Below are 19,667 nucleotides of genomic sequence, written 5' to 3'. Positions count from 1 at the left end.
AGAATGGTTGTGTAGCATACATGAGAGGATCAGGAGCACAGCCTGGTGCCCCCTCCACTGAGTGCATAAGCAGAAGTGGCAGGGGGCCCATGCCTACCTCTGGTCCTAGAATGATTGACAGATGTGGCCTGCTGAGAAAAATGGGGGCCATGGGAGAGGGGGGTCTACGGGGACAAGGGCGGGTCGGAGCATCCCGGTCATGGTTGGGAAGGGTAGGTGTGACGGGAGCTACAGGGCTAGCCATTACCGGGGAAGGAGGGCTCGCTATGTTACAGCAATCCCTTGTTCTGGCCCTGCAAGCTCAACTCCAGGATCTGGTGACAAGAGAAGCCAGGGCCCTGGCCTCAGGTTGCTGCTGCTAAATGCCAGGTCTGTGATCCATAAAGCTCCCCTCATCCGGGACTTAATACTTGACGAGGGGGCGGACCTGGCATGTATTACTGAAACCTGGCTGGGACATGAGGGAGGAGTCCCCCTCTCAGAAATGTGCCCAGAAGGGTCCCAGGTGCTCCATCAACCTCGATACCAGATGAGGGGTGGGGGAGTTGCAGTTATTATCCAAGGATCATTAGTTCCTCGCAGGATCCCTGCTCCAGAGACTGTGGGGTGTGAGTCCCTGCTTTTGAAGTTGGACCTAGGGGTTCAAGTGGGCTTGCTTTTGACGTACCTACCTCCCAGCTGCATCTCAACGGCCCCGCCTGCGCTCCTAGAGTCAGTAGCCGGGTTGGCAGTTGAGTTCCCCAGACTAATAGTGCTGGGGGACTTCAACTTGCCGTCACTGGGCACTCTGATGGAGTGCAGGAGTTCATGGCTTCCATGACAACCATGGACTTGACCCAGGTAATTCAGGGTCCGACTCATACAGCGGGACACACACTCGACCTTGTGTTTCTCTCGGGACAGTGGAGACATGATCTTGAACTAAGGGGGATAGAGACTTTGCCCTTGTCATGGTCAGATCACTTCCTGCTGAGGTTTGACTTTCAGAAGCTACTCCCCCACCGCAGGAAGGTGGAGCCGATTAAACGCCCACACTCCGACAGACACCTTGGTAGCCAGCTGGAATGCAACGGCAACTGGGGCTCTGGATCAGATTGTGCCTTTGCGGCCTCTCCGTGGCAGTGGATCCAGGAGGGCACCTTGGTTCACCGAGGAACTCCGGGAGATGAAGCGCCAAAAGAGACACCTAGAGTGACGTTGGACGGCTAGCAACTCTGAATCCGACCGAACACTACTAAGAGCCTTTATTAGGACTTATTTAGTGGCAATACAGGTGGCAAAATGTGCACATTTTTCCGCTCTTATTGCGTCCGCAGAATCTCGTCCAGCCGCCCTGTTTAGGATAACCTGCTCCCTCCTAAAAGGGGAGGATGCAGGGGAACCCTTACAGAGACAGGCTGAGGAGTTTGTTCAGTTTCTGTCAGACAAAATCACTCAGATTCGGACAGACCTAGACTCCAGTTGGACAGTACCAATGGAGGTGCCAAGGGAAGGTCTTGCTCAGATTTCGTGGAACGAGTTCCAGCTTGTCACCCCTGAGGAAGTGGACAAGACCATGAGAGCGATAAGTGCCTCCACATGTTTGCTGGATCCATGCCCCTCCTGGCTGGTCTCGACCAGCAGGGAGGTAACACGAGGCTGCCTCCAGAGGATTACTAACTCATCTTTGCAGAAGGGATCTTTCCCGCAATCCTTGAAGGAAGCGGTGGTAAGACTCCTCGTTAAGAAGCCTTCTCTGGACCCAGCTATTCTCAACAACTATCATCCGGTCTCCAACCTCCCTTTTTTAGGGAAGGTTGTTGAGAAGGTGGTGGCCCTACAACTCTGACGGACCTTGGATGAAGCAAATTATCTAGATCCCTTTCAGTCTGGATTCAGGCCTGGATACTCCACCGAAACCGCTTTGGTCATGCTGATCGATGATCTCTGGCGGGCCAGAGATGGAGGACACTCCTCTATCCTTGTGCTCCTTGACCTCTCAGCGGCCTTCGATACCATCAACCATGGTATCCTTCTGCGACGGCTGGAAGAGGTGGGAGTGGGAGGCACCATTTTACGGTGGTTCTCCTCCTACCTCTCCAACAGGTCGCAGTCGGTGTTGGTTGGAGGACAAAGGTTGACCCCTAGGCCTCCTAAATATGGGGTGCCGCAGGGCTCGGTCTTGTCCCCCCTCCTATTTAACATCTACATGAAGCCACTGGGTGAGATCATTCGTTGGCACGGGATCAAATACCATCAATATGCGGATGATACCCAGTTGTATCTCTCCACCCCATGCCAACTCAGCGTAGTGGTGGAAGTGATGTGCCAGTGCCTGGAAGCTGTCAGGGTCTGGATGGGGGTGAACAAACTCGCACTCAATCCTGACAAGACCGAGTGGCTATGGATGTTGCCTCCCAAGGACAGTCCAGTTAGTCCATCCTTATGCCTGGATGGTGAAAATCTACTCCCCTCAGAGAGGGTCCGCAAGTTGGGAGTCCTCCTGGACCTGCAGCTGATGTTAGAACATCACCTGTTGGCTGTGACCAGGGGGGCCTTCGCCCAGGTTCGCCTGGTGCACCAGTTGCGGCCCTATTTGGATCGGGAGGCACTTCACACGGTCACTCACACCCTTGTCACCTCAAGGCTTGACTACTGTAATGCGCTCTACATGGGGCTGCCCCTGAAAAGTGTTCGGAGACTACAACTAGTCCAGAATGCAGCCGCCCGAGCGATATTGGGTGTACCAAGGTACACCCAAATTACACCTATCCTCCGCGAGCTGCACTGGCTCCCTATTGGTCTCCGAGCACAATTCAAGGTGCTGGTCATTACCTTTAAAGCCCTACATGGCCTAGGACCCGGATATCTGCAAGACCGTCTTCTGCCACATACCTCCCAACGACCGATAAGATCGCACAGGGTGGGCCTTCTCCGAGTGCCATCAGCCAGACAATGTCAGCTGGCAACCACCCGGGGAGGGCCTTCTCTGTAGCTGCTCCGACCCTATGGAATGAACTGCCCCCAGAGATCCGGACCCTACCCACTCTCATGGCCTTCCGAAAGGCTATTAAGACCTGGCTATTCCGGCAGGCCCCGGGCTGTTGACCTCATGACTGAGGTCCAGCCCCGATTAGATTGGGTGTATGTTGTGGCTTTTTTGTCGTAAAATGTGTTTTTATTTTTTCCATTTTTCATTTACATACAGTCACATATATACTGTGCATAACCGGGGCCATACAACATTAAACAATAAACACAGCAATTCCTCTTGTCAACAATACCCCCCAAAAATAGAAACCCACTGTACCTCTTCAACCCTCCATACACCTCTTTCTTTCGCCCCCTCCAACTTTCCATCTTTCCTCCATCATTCCCCTCCCCCTCTACCACTCCTCTCTCCCAGTCCACTCCCTCCCTTCCTTCTCACCCTCCCTCCAATCCTCTCTCCCGCCATCTCTACCCCTCTTTCTTCTATCCCGCTACTCCTTCCTTTGGTGTATTTCTACTATATGTCAATATATTCAGCTTGTCCTATTTTTACAGTGAAATTAAAGAGAAACAGTATACATGTGAAATCGCGTTGAAATCTAACTCATACTATATATCCCCCCTCCCCCTCCCCCCTAACACACCACCTCCCTTCCCCCCCCCCGACTTCCCAGAGCCCGTACACGGTATAGATTTTTAACAAACACAGTCTAAAATATATTAAGACAAAAGAAATTAAAAAAAAGAAGTTAATAACATCTCTACATTGAACTCAGCTTCTTCCTGTTGTACTAACTTTGAACAGTTTAGATTATTCCTAATCTTAAGCATAAGCTATCTGGAATTTCTTAGTCCCGTATTTGTTTTGTATATAGTCAATCCATTTTTTCCAGTCTCGTTTATATCTCTCATTTGAATGATCTTTAAGATATGCCCATATTTTAGCCATCTCGGCTAAGTTTGTGACTTTCAATGTCCATTCTTGAGTTGTAGGTAAGTCTTCCTTCTTCCAGTATTGCGCCACCAACAGTCTTGCTGCCGTTATTAGGTGCAGAACCAAGTTAGTCTCTACTACTGTAAAGTCAGTACATATGCCTAGTAAAAATAACTGAGGAGTAAACTTTATCCTTCTTTTAAAGATATTTTGCATAATCCACCACATTTTTATCCAAAATGCCTTAACCTTTTGATAGGTCCACCATATATGAAAATATGTAGCATCGAGAGAACCACACCTCCAACATTTAGGCTGTACATTCGGATACATAGAAGCCAGCTTTTTAGGATCTAAATGCCATCTATAGAACATCTTATAAAAATTTTCTCTCAGGTTTTGTGCTTGTGTAAATTTCACATTTCTTACCCATATTCTTTCCCATGTGTCCAACATTATTGGTTCTTCAATATTTTGAGCCCACTTTATCATACAATCTTTAACTAATTCTGTTTCTGAATCCATCTGTATTAGTACATTATATATCCTCTTTATATGCATTAAACTTTGATCTCTTATTTGTTTAAACAAATTATTCTCAACTTGGATAAAACCACTTTTTTGGTCTATTTTCCACCTGGCCTGTAATTGCCCATACTGGAACCATGTTTGAACTACCTTCTCCTCTTTCAATACCTCTAAAGATTTTAATTGTAGTACCCCCTTTCCAAAGTGAGAAGCTGTCTGTAGGTGGTTCTATCCTGTTTTTGTGTTATGTTCATATTTTCAATTGCATGTCTAGGAATTGCCCACATGGGTATCTTGTCATTTAGTTTAGATTGGTATTTTTTCCAGACACGCAGTAAAGCATTTCTTAAAATATGACTTTTAAAATTCTTATCCAATTTTTTGTTGAATAACAAGTAAGCATGCCAACCATATACCAGATCGTGTCCCTCGATATTCAGTATTCTATCGTTGGTTAAATGAGTCCAATCACTAACTGCAGATAGCGCCACTGCATCATAATATAATTTTAGATTAGGTAATTTCAAGCCTCCTCTCTCGCGTACATCTTGCATTATTTTCATCTTTCCCCTCGGCTTCTTTCCTGCCCATACAAATTTGTTGATACCCTTCTGCCATTCTAAAAGATTCGCATCTTTTTTAAGTATAGGTAACATTTGGAGGAGAAATAAAAATTTTGGTAAAATGTTCATTTTCACTGCCGCTATCCTACACAGCAAAGATAAGTGCAATTTCTCCCATTTTTCATCTCTAACTGTATACTATGCCAAAGTGGTTCATAATTGTGCTTATATAATTTCCCGTTTGAGGTTAAAATATTAACCCCAAGATATTTGACTTTTTTGACTACCTCACATCCTAGCATCCCTCCCAGTTCTTCCTTTTGTTTAGTATTCATATTTATAGCTAATATTTTTGTTTTTCCTAAATTTATTTTAAAACCAGACACTTGACCATATTGATTAATCGTATTCATTAAAACCATACTAGATTCCTGCGGTTGTTCCAATATTATGACCAAATCATCCGCAAAAGCGCGGACTCTGTATTCTTGCTGCCTAATCTTGATCCCTTTTAGACCATCCAAGCACCATATTTTATTCAACAATACTTCCAAAGTTATAATGAACAATAGTGGGAACAAAGAACAGCCCTGTCTTGTACCTTTTCCAATTTGAAAAGGGTCTGTTAAACTTCCGTTGACTATGATTTGAGCTGTTTGTTGTTGGTATATTGCTTTAATTGACTGTAAAAAGCTATCTCCTATCTGCATTTTTTGCAATATCTTCAGCAGAAATTGCCAGTTAACTCAATCAAAGGCCTTCTCAGCATCCAGAAATATGAACGCAGCAGGAATTTGGTTGTTCTTTCCCAAATATTCTAATGCATTAATAATTAATCTAACATTACTCTTCATCTGTCTCCCCTGTATAAAACCTGTTTGGTCGGTGTGTATCAATTGTTGAATAACCAACATTAACCTATTTGCTAGTATTTTAGTAAAAATTTTATAATCTACATTAAGTAATGAGATAGGTCTATAATTTTTTGGTTGGGTAGTATCTTGATCTTCTTTGGGTATCAAAGATATAAACGCTGTCTTCCAAGATGGAGGCACTTTACCTTCCGTTTGAATCTTATTAAATAATTCTCTAAGAGGTTCTACCATTTCTACTCTCCACTGTAAATTTTTATAGTAAACCGCTGTCAAGCCATCTGTACCTGGCACTTTCCCTAACTTTAATTGCTTAATTACCTGCAAGATTTCCCCTGAGGTTATTGGTTGGTTCAACTTTTGCCTGTGCTCTTCTCTAACTAAGGGTATTTTCTCTCTTTAAGTATTTATCTATATCTAAACCCTTAATTTTATCCCCTTTATACAATTCTGTAAAAAATTCCCGAAATGCCTTTTGAATCTCCTCCTGTTGAAACACCTCCTTCCCTCTATAAATCAGTTTGGTTACATTTCGAGTTTTCCTTTTTTTCCTAATCTGATAAGCTAACCATCTGCCTGGTTTATTTGCGTTACAAAAAGTGTTGTGTTTTGCATATAATAAACTAGTGGCTACCTGGTCAGAGATCAACATGTCAAATTGAGATTTTAATATGGTAATTGCTTCCTTAACCTTTGTATCGCCTGGATTCAATGTTAACTCCAACTCTTTCCCTTTAATTTCCTCTTCCAATTCTGTTCATTTTAGCCCTTGTTTATGTCTATGTAATTTGTTTATATTCATCAGTACTCCTCTCATATACGCTTTGTTTGTATCCCATACAAATTCCATAGGTGTACCCTTATTCATATTCAAAACAAAGTATTCAGATAACAATTTTTTACAATCATTAATGTACTTTTCATATCTGAATAAGTTTTCATTCAGCCTCCAAGACCTTCTTGCCTGCACTGCCCTTCCCAATTCCATCCAAACTGGGTTATGATCCGAAAGGACAATAGTCGCAATCTTTGTCTTTTTCACCCTAGAAAGTAAATCATTAGTGATTAGTATAAAATCAATCCTTGAAAGGGATTGATGTCTATCAGAAAAGAAGGTGAAATCATATTCCTCTGCGTTTCTTTCTCGCCAAATATCTCTCAATTCAAAGTCGTCCATCATGTCAAAAAAAGGTTTGGGTAGCTTAGCTCGGGTTTTAGTATTTGGGCAAGAGGTCTTCTTATCTCTTTTAGTATCGATCACACCGTTCCAGTCACCCAATAGTATGCAAGACTTATAGTCCCACTGTACTAATTTAGCATGAAGATTTCTATAGAATCCGTCTTGCTGTTGATTAGGAGCATAAATTCCCAAAAGTAATGTCTTTTTCCCTTCTAAGATTAGATCTAGCGCGATATATCTTCCAAAGGGATCTGCTTCAATTAGTTCAGCTTTGATGTCTTTTTTTAAGTATACAACTATACCATTTTTCTTTTCCGTAGCAGAGGTCACAAAATGTTGACCCAGTTTGGGGTTAAGCAAATATTTTTGATAAGTTGATTTGATATGAGTTTCTTGCAAACAAATTATATCATTCTTGAACTGTTTAAGATAGTGAAATATTTTCTTTCTCTTCTGTGGAGACTTCAGTCCATTGACATTCCATGTTAAAATCTTAGTTGTCATCTTTGGTTACCTGAAGCTTTTTTAGAGCCTCCTGCATGCCCTGTTTAACCTTTGGCCTAGCTCCTCCCATGGCTTCTGAGCTTGTTGCTGTAACTCCTTGATCGATGGCCAGTGATTGTTGAGGTTGTTGCCTTTTAGCTTGTTTTTCCATTCGTCTGGTAGTCATACGGCTAGGTCCTTGTTCCATAACACCTTGCCCTTCCGGGAAGGGAAGATGGTACATCTTGTCTGGTAGTTGTGTGGTTTGCTGTCTATCTTGTCCTTCTTGTGGTCTTTCTCCAGATCCAGATGGTGCAGAGTGTCCCACCTTCAGAATATTGTGATAAAAATCACAAGCTTTCCATACGGAGTTGAGACGATATTTTTGCTTGTCAAATGTAATTATAATACCAAATGGTACATCCCATCTGTACTGTATCTGACGGTTTCTGAGTTCTTCCACCAAAAAAGCATAGTCTCTCCTGGCTCTTAACATTTGAGGTGGTATTTCTTTCAAAACAATCAAGTCCTGGTCCCCAATTTGAAGCCTGGTGTTATAGGACTCTTGTAGTATCATGTTTCTGAACTCTCTTGTGGTGAAGTATATAACTACATCTCGGGGAAGTTGCTTCTGTTTTGCTGCCCAAGAATTAACACAATAAACTTTATCAATCTTCCAATCAAAGTTGCACCCTGGTTTTCCCACCAGACAATCAAAAGCCTCTGAAAAAATCTGTTTCAAGTTCTCGTGTTTATCCTCACGCAACTCTCTGACTCTTAATGCTAGCTCCATCTGCCTGTACTGTATCATAATAATAATTTGTTTTTCAGCATTTTCAACTTTTTGTTGCACCACCTCAGTTTGGGATGTCAAATTTGTATTAGCTTCATTAAGAACCTCTAGGTTATCTTCAATTCCAGAAACATGTTCTGTCAGTACAGTTACAAGTCCCAGCATATCATTATTTATTTTGGAAAACCTAGTATCAAGTTTATCATATAGGTCCACCTCAAACTCTTTTATTTCCTGCTTTATCTCCTCTCTGAATTCTCTGAAGGTTTCCAAAAAAAGTTGTTTCATTAGCACATCTCCAGTAGGGGGCATAGAGGGTGGAGGCTGCAACTTTGTGCCAGGTATGGGGGATGTGCTTCTAGGAGGAGGTTTCAGCCCAGGATTTAATTTTGATGCCATTATAAGTCTTATCTTCAAGCAATTAATCAAACTCTACTGGCCCGCTGTGCAGCTTACGAAAAAAAGGTATTAAATCACCCCTTTGTTAGCTCTTTAGGATTTTTCAAAAGGTTTCAGAGAGAAAAAAAAGGCATTGTAATGAAGCAGCTCGGCATATTCAGCGCCATTTCGGACTTCTCTATATCAGAAATATGTATTAGCAAAGTTGATAAGAGGAAAGTCTTGTAAACTCTTCAGAGAAGTGAAACTAATTAATAAGAAACTGCTGGCCGGCTGTTCCTCCCCGGCTTTTTTTTAATAAACTTTGTAGGACTTTGCAGAAAATTTGCAGAAGGTTTCAAAAAATTAGCATTATAACGAAACAGTTCAGCATATTCACCTCTGTTTTGAATGTCTCTATATTAGCATAGAATCTTTTAAAACTTTAAAAGTGAAACTAATTAGTAAAGATCTGTTGGCCGACTGTGAGGCGAAATTCACTCCCTTTCTTTGAAGTTTTGAAACTCCGTATAATTAGATAAACAATGTTAGTCAGCAATTCAACTGGCTCGTCGCCATTTTAGACACCTCTTTAAATAGATAAAATAACGGAAGAGGATCTTGTAGAAGATCCTGTAAAGGATCTTGTAATCTTGTAAAGAAGCTAGATTTAAATAAACAATTAATGCTCTCACATACGAATTCTGCTCATTTTGAAATCAAGTAATTCAATCTTTAGGGGGCTTCCTGGGAGGAGCCTGCTGGTGGTGGCAGCAAAAAAATCAGCTGCCTCTGAATTCCTGGCTACGTACCTGTTTAGAGGATCTTCCATTTGACGTCTTATCAGGTTTTCTTATCCTTCAGGCAAGAAGGAAAGAAGAAATTGTTTTGCTGGCAAATGCTCTTCGATTTTTGCAGCTTTTGTGCTTGCAGGGAAAGGGGGGCTAGCCCAAGGCAGAACGGCTGTCCGTGCTGGGAATTTCAAACTGCCTTGTGCAGGACAAAGTAGGTCTCCCCCACTCAGTTCAAAGTTTTGTTTGATTTAATCTTATCACGAGCTGAATCCATTTCTGTGGACAATAATTGTTTATCAACATTTTAGCTTCTTTTCTTTTTCTCCTCCGAAAAATTATTTACTTAGAGGCTTTTAAAATGGCGCCGAGCAGGCTGGTTTCTCCGGTAATAATGAACACTTTTTGTTAATTCTCAACAAGAATTCAAAACAAAAGAGATTGCTTATCATATGTTTTGGTTTCACAATAGGCCAGCAGAAGCTTTTTAATTAGTTTCATTTCTACAAGAATTTTATTCCTTTATTCCTTCATTAACTTTGCTTATCTGGAAGTTAAATGGTGATGAATCTGCTGAACGGTTTTGTTACAATGTTTACTCACTGAAAGTTTTGCCAAGCCTTAAACTTCAAAATAAAAGGGGAACTCAGCCTCTTTACTTAAAGCTGCATATTCAGGCAATAGAGTTTTATTAACTGCAGGCAGATAAATTTTGAAATGGCCTCAAAACCAAATATTAACTTGAAGTCGTAAATTTTTTTCTTATTACTATTCAAAATACCAGCTTCAATTTTGTAAAAGGCTTTCTTATCCAGCTGCGTTACAAGATGGCGATTTTATAGCTTCTGCGTTTGATATATGACACACTCAATCAGCTCTATTCTCCTGAAGACTTCTCCTTATTAACTGTTAAAAGTCTATAAATAGTATCCCATTTAAAACCGAGGGGAGCAGAGACTTTGTTTGTTTGCTTGTTTGTTTGTGCGTTTTTTATAATGGCTCCCAAATCGAAGCAGTCTAAGCGTTTCCTTAATAATACATCTCAAGAAATTGTTACAAAATCGCTGCCCTTGCCCCCCACGCCCTCTACTGGAGATCTCTTAACGCAAGAATTTCTTTTTGAAACCCTTAAAGAGTTCAGACAGGAAATTAAACAACTTTTATCGGACTTATATGATAAACTGGATGCCAAGATTGCTCAAACAAGGGAAGATATGATCGGAGTTATGACTGTTATGACAGACTATGTTTCTGAAATGGAGGACAAATTGGAACTTTTGGAAAAAGCTAATTCTAATTTGACAACTAAAATTCAAACGTTACAACAGGAAGTTGAAAATGCTCAAAAACAACTCGTTATGATAAATTACAATAAGACTGTGTTTGCAATAAGAGTCAGAGGATTGCGTGAAAAGGAACAGGAGAATTTGAAACAGACCTTTTTTGAGGCTTTCAGACGTTCGGGGGGAAGTCCGGGATTTAACTTTGATTGGCAGATTCAAAAAATTTATCGCCAGAACTCATGTGTAGCAAAACAACGACAGCTTCCGAGGGACATAATTATATATTTCACCACAAGAGAATCCAGAAATGCGATAATACAGAAGTTCTACAATAACAAGCTGTGAATCGATGGACAGGACTTGATTGTTTTTAAAGAAATACCATCTCAAATATTAAGAGCAAGGAGAGACTACACTTTCTTAACTGAAAAACTCAGAGATTCTCAGATACAATATAAATGGGAAGTGCCATCTGGTATCACAGTCACATTTGAGAACCAAAAATATCGTCTCAATTCTGTTTGCGAAGCCCGAGATTTTTACTACAAAACTCTGAAGGTGGGACTTCCTGATTCACCCGGACTTGGAGAAAGACAAGGAGAAGGAGAAGATAAGCAGCGGGACACGTGGCTACAAGGCGGAGGGTGTTGCTTTCCCCTTCCAGAAGGGCAGAAGAGTAAAGAATAAAGATCCAGCTATGCCTTTAAAATACTTCTTAAATCTTTAATCTGAATAAAATTTCAGGACTCCTGTCTGTATAAAATGACAAAGCTGTATACCGATGAAGAGATATTGAGACTGAAAGAAGCGGTGCTGAATTTGGACATATATTGTATGGGACTTATATAAGACTTGTTTGAATCTTAATTTAAACTGCGCATGATCTATTCTTTGGGGCGAGGAGAGCGGAGATCGTAGTTTTCTTGGATTGTGGTTTGGGATGAATGGAGTCGGGTGGCGTGGGGTAGATGGAAGGGTAGTGAAAGTTCAATTAGATTACCTTGATCCAGAATGTAAGCTGATTTTTGTATAAATTGTTATTTGAATACAAGGTTAAGAAAGATTATCTGGAGAGTCTACACGAGGGTGGAGTAAATATGAGAGGAGCAATGGATGAGGATAAAATATATATGTGGACACGGGTAAAGGCAGGATGGGAGGTATAAAATTTATATGCGGAAGCGAGTAAAGACATTGTTTAAGATTTTAAAAATAATGAGAAGCTGAGTTTAATGTTAGAGAGTTTATTGACTTCTCTTTCTTGGGGGGGGTTTCCCCCCCTTTTTTTTCTTTTTATTATTCTTTTCTTTTTTGTTCTTTATTTTTATTTTTATTTTTTTATTTTGTAACTTCTAATCTATTTGGTTTCAATATACTCCAGACTTTGCTTGATAAAGAACGATGCCGGGAATGGGATCTGGGAAGTCGGAAGGGGGTCAGGGAGGGGGGTTCAGGGGGTGGGTGGGGGGGAGGGTGGAAATATAGACTCAATTTTCAGAACAATGAATGCACTTGGATACTGTTGCTTTTTTTTCTTTTTCTTTTCTTTTCTTCTTTCTTCTCCTTTTATTTTTCTTTTGTTTTAGTACAAAACAAATAGACCAATGAATACTAGAAATACACCGAAGCGAGGTGTAGAGGGAAAGAAGAGGGGGGAATTAAGAGGGAGTGAGAAGGGAATGTAAGGAGGGTGAGATGGTGGGAAGGGGAGAAAGGAATGGCTGAGGGGGAGGGGAAGTAGAAGAGGGGATTGTTGGAAGGGAGAAATGAAAGTTGGAGGGGTAGAAGGAAGGGTGTATGTAGGATAGAAGTGTTATGAGTTGTTTATTGCTTCTTTTTTTAACTGCACAGTATTTAAGTGATTGTATAAAGGAAAATGAAAATGTAATAAAAGATTAATCTTGAAGTAATTCAATCTTTGAACTGAGTGGGAGGGAAGCTTACTTGGGGCTGCAAGGCAGCCAGAGATTTCCAGCACGGAGCAGTTCTGCCTTCAGCTGGCCCCCCTTCTCTTCACAGACACAGAAGCTGCAAAGATCAGAAAGGCATTTGCTTCACAAAACTTCTCTCCTTTCCCTTCTTTTCCCGAAGAGGAAGGTGTCTGTCAGATGTCTGATAGATGATCATCTTAACAGATAACACCACTGGTAATACGGGAGCAGCTGTGTTTAACTGCTACCATCAGTAAGTCCCACCCAGGAAGTCCTATGTTGTGGCTTTTTAAATCTATGTTTCTTTGTTTTTAATTTTTCTATTTTTTAAATGTATTTGTTGTAAGCAGCCCGGAGTCCTTCGGGATTGGGCGGCCTATAAATTCATTAAATCTAATCTAATCTAATCTTGAGCAGGGTCCGCAGGATTGTCTGGGATGCTACACATAGCATATAGAAGTGTAACTGCAGAAACAATCCGGAAATTCGGCATCATCAAAGTATAGTCAGCCAATCAAAAATTAAAAGAAATAAGGTTCGAATAGCCATTGAATGTAATGTAACTAAATTCAAACAAAGCAGACTTCCATGTGATAACATAACACAGCAAGCCACATTTAACCATTTGGAAAATGGTTTCTAATAATTAAAAACTAAGTGATCAATTTAAAAAATACAAGACAGACGAATTTATGTATAAGCAATTTTCTCCAATATTTCAAGATAAGAAAAAAATACTAAACTTGTGATTACTCTCTAGGGAGAATAGGGGTAAAGGGAAACAAACAAAGTACCAAAAGTTCCTCCTTAAGATTTTAACATTGTAACTTTTTTTTAAAAAAAATTACTTCAGTATTTCGATTTTCTATCTCCATGCTTCATTTTCCTATCAAACAATGTAAAGTGATCATATGTTTCAGTGGTGGGTTTCAAAATTTTTACAACCTCTTCTGTAGGCGTATCCTGCTTTGTGGGAGTGGCTTGCCGGTCATGTGACTAAGTGGGAGTGGCTTGGCAGTCATGTGACTGGGTGGGCATGGCCAACTTGTAAAATGTGGTGAAAATCACTTAACAACGCTCTTGCTTAGCAACCAAAACGTTGGCTCAGAAACTCTGGCATTTGAAGCACGCAAGTCTTAAACCTGTCAAGTTACAAGACCCTTGCACCCCTAACCCTTTAGAAAAAAAACCCAAGTGATGTTCAAACTTGACAGCTTTATGACTTGTGGACTTCAACTCCCAGAATTCCTCCTCTCGCTCTTCATCTTCATGATGTGCGGACGGGCGGGAGGAGGGAACTGGAACTGGTTCTAAATGGCACTGTAGATTTGTGGAACCTCTTCTATAGAAGAGGTTAGAACTGGCAGGAACCCACCCCTGATATGTTTATAATGAAGGTTCCTAATAAAAGGAGAGAGAATGGCAGGAAAGTATGCTAGGTTGTTTCCAACAAAGCGCCAGTAGCCAATGGCAGCTACCTCCACTATATTTGACCTAATTAAGGTTTTGGTTGCCTTGATTGCTCAAGAGGTTGACAACAGCACCTCTTCTTTCAGATCCCCTCTGCTTGCAGCACATTTTTGGAGTGGGCATTTGCTCCATCATCTGACTCATTTCACACCTGACTGAGTCAGTTTCAAGTGCTTGATTATTGGCCATCTCCCGAGGCTGACAGTTGTCCAGGGCTAGTTTCTCTGGAGCCAATTCTTCCAACTCAAGAACCTGGCAAAACCTGGCAAAACACTTGAAAATCCTGGTTCCAGTCACATACAATACTGTTCATTTTCACCCTTGCCCACTTTCTGCAACTTCTATGCCCCAAATGTCAAAGTGAGGCCCCTGACCATCACATCTTCCAATGCACATAACCAAAAACTTCAAAGCCACAAACAAACAAACAAACAAACGGTTCAGTACAAGATATGAAGCCAGTCAGTAGCTCCAACCAGCTACTCTGAACACTGTGGCTTTTAGTTGTCATGGATTTCATCTCACAGGATTCCAGATAACTAAGGGAAGAAGTTAATGCTTCTTTTCCCCCTCCTAATGATAGCCTTAGGTCAGAGTTACTTGAAACCTCAGTGGACTTCTTCCACTGTTCTTCATGGATAAATATAAAGATAATTGCCCAGTTGGTTGAGTCTGTAGCTCATTCCTGGTGGCTACCCCCTGAATTTCTAAGCCAACTATGGAATGCTACTAGTTAAAAGGCAGCTGATATGGAGCACCAGAGGGAGCTGGCCTAAACCTCATGCTTTTTTTCACTCATTAGTGGAAATATGCCCCAGATAATTATTGACAGAATGTTATTTTTTTTTACAAATTAGATGGGCCTTTTCAAGGACACACATTAATATTTTCTGCCTTACAGTATTTATGAAGGATCCATATCCAGAAAGACTGCCAATAGGAAGGGAGAAATAGAATCAATGGTTCACATTCTTTATGATACTTAATAAGAAGTATGAACAAGCCAGACACTGAAAAGTAATTTATTTAAAGGTTTAAAGGACATTCCCAAAATTGTTTATTTTGCTGAGATATATCTCTGCACAAATTGTATGGAAGCATAAATGCCTTACATATTTTTTAAAAAAAGCTTCAGCAGGCTTAGCAAGGCAAATATCTACCTGTTACCTGAGCCAGCCATGTGCAGCAGCTGCCAAAAAAGCCAATACAGTTTTAGGCTGCATAAACAGAGGGATAAAATCAAGATCACATGCAGTGTTAAAATCACTTTATAATGCCTCGGTAAGGCCACACTTGGAATACTGCATCCAGTTTTGGTCATCACGATGTAAAAAGGATGTTGAGATTCTAGAAAGTGCAGAGAAGAGCAACAAAGATGATTAGGAGGGTGGAGGTTAAAACAGATGAAGAATGGTTGCAGGAACTGATTATGTCTAGTTTAATGAAAAGAAGGATTAAGGGAGACATGATAGAAGTGTTCCAATATCTCAGGAGCTGCCACAAAGAAGAGGGAGTCAAACTATTCTCCAAAGCACCTGAGGGTAGAACAAGAAGCAAAGGGTGGAAACTAATCAAGGAGAGAAGCAACTTAGAACTGCGGAGAACTTTCCTGACAGTTAGAACAATCAGTGGAACAATTTGCCTCCATAAGTTGTGAATGCCCCAACACTGGAAGTTTTTAAGAAGAGATTGGACAACCATTTGTCTGAAGTGGTGTAGGGTTTCCTGCCTAGGCAGTGGGTTGAACTAGAATACCTCCAAGGTCCCTTCCAACGCTGTTATTCTACTCTATCTCCCTTTAATATTGTATGTCATAAAATTATTTTCTCTATTATTATTTTCTTACTCTTTCTTTAATGTACCCCCAACCAAGGGTAATAAAGTACCAAATAAAGTAAATAGATTTTATGGATAATAGGTTTTATAAGTTTAATTAATTAGGCCAGCTCAAAATGTTTTATAAGTTTGGTGTCTATAATTTTTTATATTACGATTGATTTACCTATTTTATTTCTAGGCATATGGATATTTTGCTGTATTTTTTTTCTTTTTTGCACTGGTCATTAACCATAATAAAGTTTGTTCCACAGTTTTATCATTTTAGACACAGATGTATTCCTAATCCAGGGGTATTATCTAAATTAGAAATCAATCAATTCTGATAATAATTTATACAGTTACCCAAGATCACATGGTAATATATAAAGGTGAATTTTTCTTGAACTTTACAAGAAGCCTTCCTTTGGGAGAAAGCATCAGAAAGCTGTCCAGAATCACTTTATCAGTGAGATGGACAACACAAAGAAGTAAATAAATAAATAAATAATCAAATAAATGTAACCTATAAAAAGAGTATTAAGCTGACAGAAGGTTTTCAGTGTAAGTTGTTGTCTGGTCTTGGTATGTATTTAAACACTTGTGTTTGGGGGGAATGCCATCTGCAGCCGTGGTTGTCTGTTGTCTTCTGGTGGTCTTCAATTTCAGAAGAATTCACATGAACTGGACACAGAACCAGTTACATAACACAGCCTTGCTATAAGCTATTTTGAGACAACATTTGAAAGATGCAGATAGATAGTTGGATTGCCTTATCTGGGTTTTACCAATGACTTATGGATTCTCCTGGACTAATTACCAAACTACTGATAAATCAGGGCTTCAATTATAACAAGAGTTGTGAAGTCTTATGCAATACATTTGATTACACAGATGTGACAATTTTCAATGAATTAGCCATCTGTTAAGCCCATACGATATCTATGTTCTCAAAATCAGTATGTTTTCCCAACAACTGGGACTCAAGATACCAATCCTGCATAAACAAAACACTTCAGATAATGTCAAGTAGGGAATTTTCTATAAAGGCTCCTATGAGAAGACATCTTGAATATTTAATCAATTCCAGGGTATTCCTTACCCAAATCACACAGATTTTTTGTAAAAGAATAAATAGCTACAATGCATTTCTCATTCATTATATTGATTTCCAGAAAAGATTCTATATAGAGGCAGAAAGCTGTAAACTACTAAATATAATTTGAATCCTGAATCTAATGTCTTAGATTCATGTCTGCAAGATTGTTAGTGTGCACACTGAGGGGCTCCTGAAGCCTTTTCGAGCTGGGCTGTGGGAGTTGTACACCATGCCTTCCTATCAGTGGTTTCCATGTTTTGCTATAAAATAAGCTTTAACTTTTAATTCCACTTTTGCAGCTGATTCTGGAGGCAAATACTTCGTACCTTTCTTGATGCAAACTATCCTTATATACAGACATGGTTCATGGAATTTTAGCCAGCATGCCATGAATTATGCAGATTTTTGCCATGAATAAAAAAGAGCCAGCTATAAAATTTGAAATGCTATGCATTTGAAGAAAAATGAAGCCCAAGCTAGTGTCTGTTTATTCAGTAGATAAATGACAGCTGTCACCATAATTTCACGCAGTCCTGGGGAATCTTACAAAGCTGCCGGTTAATGTTATTATTCTTTTCCAGTTCATTTAAATGAAGAGGATTTGGGATTTTTTTTCCACAATGAAATCTTTATCCATTTCCATTATTATCCAGTTTTTCCCAACCTAGTTTTTTTTAAAGCCTTCTAAGCTCTGTTTGGAGGGGAAATGTATGTGTGGGACTTGAATGAATTTTTCATTGAGCAGAAATTCTCCAGTTCTCTCAGGGGAGAGATTATAGGTTTTGGGGCTGTTTCTGCTTCTGATGGTGTTTCTTTGCAGATGGTAGTAGCATAGCAGCAGCAACATTTCTACCAGTTTGACCATTTGGCACTGTGATAACACATTACAGCCCAGAGTTGCCAGCTACCCTGTCAAATATTCAACCAAACATGCTCACTATACTTTCTCATGGACAGGAATTTTCCCATAGGAATAAAAAGGAAGAGAAACTGTTGCTGAGCTGGCAAGGGAGAAGAGAGAAGCAAAGGTTTAAAAAGAGGGAAGAAGGCCGTAGTGTGGCTTGCAAAACCAACATGGATTCCACACCAGTACTGGCTGTTGACGGCTTGTTGGTTCCAAGAGACCCAAGAGTAATATTTTTGAAGTGGAAGTACGTTTAGGGTTTAGATCCTGTGAAGGTAAAGTAGAATAGATGGCAATGAGGTATGGTTTCTACTCCCTGCAAATGGTATTTATGGCAACCAGAAGAGAAAAACTCCCTCCTCCTTCTTTACCTCTTCCTCCTCTTTCTCTCCACCTCCTCTTCATGTCTGCCTCCTCCACTTCTCTGCTCCTCCTCCACCATCTCCTCTCATCAGTATACATCAAGTTATTTCCAAGAATTTAGGATGTTATAATGAATCAGCATAGTATTTGTGCAGATCCAAGAAGTGTGGCCTTATGTAATTGTTGCTACTTTGTCACACCGTTGTCTGTGTGTGATTTTGCAGTAGCTAACTAGATGCTTCACTTCAGCTTTTTTGCAGAGGTGGCATTGGCTGCCTATTGTCTTCTCAATTCTGGATTTATATCCATTTGTTCTTAAAGTCTGGTCTTGTGCAGCCAAAATTGGCTCACTCTTCAACTTTCTTGCTCTTAGTTACTGCCAGGTTTTGCTGTTATCTGCTTTGCCTCCTATGTTTTTAATATACTGGCCACCTAATACTTTGTCTTGCCTCGGTCTGTTTTCTACTTTTTATTTGGTCTTTCTTTTAGATTGGTGTGGTCTGTTCAGTGTTCAGTAAGCCTTTGTGATGTATTAGCTTTCGTGTATCTTCTTTACTGTTCATCCAATATTCTTCCATTTTCCTGTTTTCTTCTTTAACTGTCTAGTGTACTTGCAAAATTCCATGCCCGCCTATGCTGTTTGATATTATACTATGCCTTTGAGTCAGTGTTGATTTCTTGTGGCTGCCTAGATTAGCCTCTGCAGTTTTCTTGGCATGAGTTTTTGAACGTTTTTGCCTTTTTCTTCATAGGACTGATGGAACATGACTTGGATGGCTTCATGTCTAAAGTAGAACTAGAAATCCATTCTCCTTGTTCCTAGTCTGGTGCCTTAACCACTACACAAAACTGACTTTGAGCAGTAATTCTCAAATTTAAGTAGCAACGTATACTACTAGGACAGCTCCTGGTAGTATCTGCAGGGTGATAAAAAAAAAAAGTCGAAAAGCAGAGTGATTGAAATCTCATCCATTTTGTCAATGCCTTAATGTCATATACATGCTTAAAGGAGAGAGCATTGTGTCACTGGAATTTTCACCTTGCTTTTTTAAATTATTCCCTGTGAACACTCCCAGCTACTCATAAATCCAGTCTCCATTTCTTGCTGTTATGCTGCAGAAAGAAAGAAAGAAAGAAAGAAAAAAAAGACAGGAGACCAAGGGAATGTAGCTGCTGTAATTAAATTGTTAATTGTTTACATGCCTGAGAACAAAAATTAGAATACTCCTAATGTTTGTAAGAAACACATATCACTAGATATGTGTTTTGTGCTAAGAGAAGTCCCATGAATTCACAAATCCCTTGTGACA

The 19,667-nt window shown here is 40.2% G+C and overlaps 1 pseudogene; it reads left to right on the top strand.

Moving 5' to 3' along the window:
• The first annotated feature begins 199 nt into the window (after positions 1-199).
• On the top strand, positions 200-19,180 carry LOC148045455 (uncharacterized; annotated as a pseudogene).
• Positions 19,181-19,667: the final 487 nt, after the last annotated feature.

This window comes from Thamnophis sirtalis, unplaced genomic scaffold, assembly GCF_051295495.1.
Source record: "Thamnophis sirtalis isolate CommonGarterSnake01/CBP01778 unplaced genomic scaffold, rThaSir2_p1.2 scaffold_5, whole genome shotgun sequence".
In the NCBI taxonomy this organism is placed as follows: Eukaryota; Metazoa; Chordata; class Lepidosauria; order Squamata; family Natricidae; genus Thamnophis; species Thamnophis sirtalis.
The sequence above is the reverse complement of the archived record's forward strand: the minus strand, read 5'-3'. Positions and strand labels throughout refer to the sequence as shown.